The following is a 2,712-nucleotide window of genomic DNA, read 5'->3' as shown; positions in this document are numbered from 1 at the left end:
CTTTTTTACTTCAGTGTCTAATTTATTGAGAGGGGTGTGATGACGGCGTAATACGGCCATTTTATGTACGAAAAAGGAATATGTTTCTGCAAAAAAAATGACAAAAATTGAAATTAAGCTCAGAAATTTTCCAGAAAAATGTGGAAAGTCTCAAAAGTTTAAGGTTTTTTTTTTATTTACATTTGAAATTCAGAAAATTTTCATGTTTTTCTTCTTGAAAATTTCTAAGATTAATCTAAAAATGTATCACTTGCAAATGTTTTTTTCAAATTAAAGAATACCCAAAAGGTAAAAACTTTTCATTTTTTGGAATTCAGATATTTCCTCATTTTTCTTGAAAATTTCTGAGATCTCAAAATTTCTGTTTTTTTTAAACAAATTTTTAATTTTTGAAACTCAGAAATTATCACTTGTCTTCTAAAAAATTTCTGAGATTCAGCTCAAATTTTGAGATTTTTTTTCTTGCAAATTTTCAATTTTTGAAACTCAAATTTTTCCAAGTCAACTTTCGAATTTCCATGTTTTTTTTTCCCTAGAAAATCTCAGATTAAACTCAAACTAAAATGGCCCTGATACATATATTCTCGTGTTGCACTTTTCTTTGAGCGTGTGGAAATATTTCTTCTGCCCATCCAGAAGAACAAAAGGGGAATAAATGAAATGAACCAAAAACTAGATTGAAATTTTTTGATTTTCACCATAAACAAATCCGTTAGCCTTCTAATTAGCTTAATTGATCGTTTTATGATATAGAAACAGCCTGGATATGGGGATTGTAATAAAAATGTAAAAATACAAATGTTTAATATGCTTTAATCTAAATTCTTGTATCTAATATTTGCAGATTTTTTTACATTAATTTCTCTGAGGGATTAAGTGAATGTGTAGCATGTAAGCTGGTCTATATTCTCAGAGGGAAGCTAGCTGGAAGCTAATGCTTAATGAGTTTGTTTTTCATTTTCAGCTTGTACAGATTAGATGGTGAGCAGTTTTTTTTAAATATGCCATGTACTATGGAGAACAGATTTATTATTGTGACGTCTTATTTTGCTGTACAGATTCAAGTTGTCAATTTAATAAAAAATGTCTGCAGTTTTCAGATATTTGCCTCAAACATCTTGTATAATTAGTGAAACTATATTAGTGTGTCTAGAATGCACGACGCCGTCGTAGATGGAAAACAGAGCAGAGTTCAGCCAAACAAAATCAGAAATTTGGAAAAAAAATAATTTTCTGAAAAAAAATTAAATTGAGAAAATAAAATAATAATAATAATAATAATTAGACTTGAGTCTGAAAAGTCAAATTCTGCTAGAAAACACCCAGAAATTGAGTTTAATTTGAAAATTTTTATAGAAAAACTAAATTTGACTGAGTCAAAAGTTTGCTAAAAAAATCCTAGAAATTTTGAGATTTAAAAAATTTCCCAGAAATATTTTTTTTATTTTACAGTAAAAAAAATTCTAGAAAAATAAAAAAATTGTGATTAATCAAAAATATTCTAGAACAAATGACAATTTTGAAAGAGTCAAAACATTTGCTAGAAGAACCTCAGGCAAAACTGTAATAAAATATTTACATTTTGCATTTAAGTTTAAAAATGAAAGAATTGCAGTTGCAGCTTTAGCTTCACCTGGTTCAAATTCTGCAAAATAATTAAAAAAATAAAAAAACAGTATGGCTACGCCACTATTAAAGAGTTAATTCTATAATCACTGCGATTGACATGTTGATGTTAAAAGTATATTTTTAGCTACAGTTGCATCATTTGATACAAATTATCAAGCTTTCACTAAAGGAACGCTGTTGTTGCAACTTAGGCAATAAAATGTTGATTTTCTGAACTTATGAGGAATTTATTTGTATTTTTGTAAGCATTTCTAATATTCTATAACATAAGCTGAAGTGGTTAAATAAAAATATCTGCAGAATGCGCCAACTTTGTATCAAGAATAATCTGAAAAGTAGTTTTACATTCTTGGGGTATTATGACAAGAGTAAAACTGCTTCTTTGGGTGCTTTGGAGTTTCTGTGCCAATAAATTTTTTTGCGAAGCAATAAAAGCTGGTAGCTCTAAAACTGCTACAAAATAAAGCTGTATTTCCTTCAGCCCCACTGGCTGCAATGTTGACACCTTGAGATGCCAAGAAACCTAAATTCTGAACATCATGGCATGGAGTGGATCCCAGTTTTCCATGTCTGCCATATAACCATTCATTTTAGCTTTTAAACTGGTTCTATTGATCCTGTGTCCAGACAGAGGGATAATCAGTAGCCCAGCATCATGACCTGTTTGTTCTGAAGATCCTGCAGCTTCCACTTCTCTTCCTAACATGGCGCCTCCTCACCCTGACTCTCAKACTGAYAGGAGGAACCACAGAGCTCTGTTAGGTTAAAGCTCMTCTTCTGAAGTTGGGATATTTTTCCTCCAACAGGACCAGGACGTAAGAAAATGGATGGATGGATGGATGGATGGATGGATGTTCCAGAGGAATCACCTCAAACAGATGTTGGACTGGATTTAATTTCACTGTCATTTGTGAATGTTAGCTTCTCATTTTCAACAGTGGAGCTATAAAGGTTGAAAAATGTTATTATTTTGGAGAAAGTATCATCAACATCAATATTTCCACTAAATAAGAAGCAAAAAAAAAATTGATAGAGGAAAAACCTCTCAGAGTCTGAGCTCAAAGCAAGATCCCAGAGAGCAAT

This window comes from Poecilia reticulata, linkage group LG3 (assembly GCF_000633615.1).
Source record: "Poecilia reticulata strain Guanapo linkage group LG3, Guppy_female_1.0+MT, whole genome shotgun sequence".
In the NCBI taxonomy this organism is placed as follows: domain Eukaryota; kingdom Metazoa; phylum Chordata; class Actinopteri; order Cyprinodontiformes; family Poeciliidae; genus Poecilia; species Poecilia reticulata.
Note: the sequence above shows the minus strand (reverse complement) of the source record.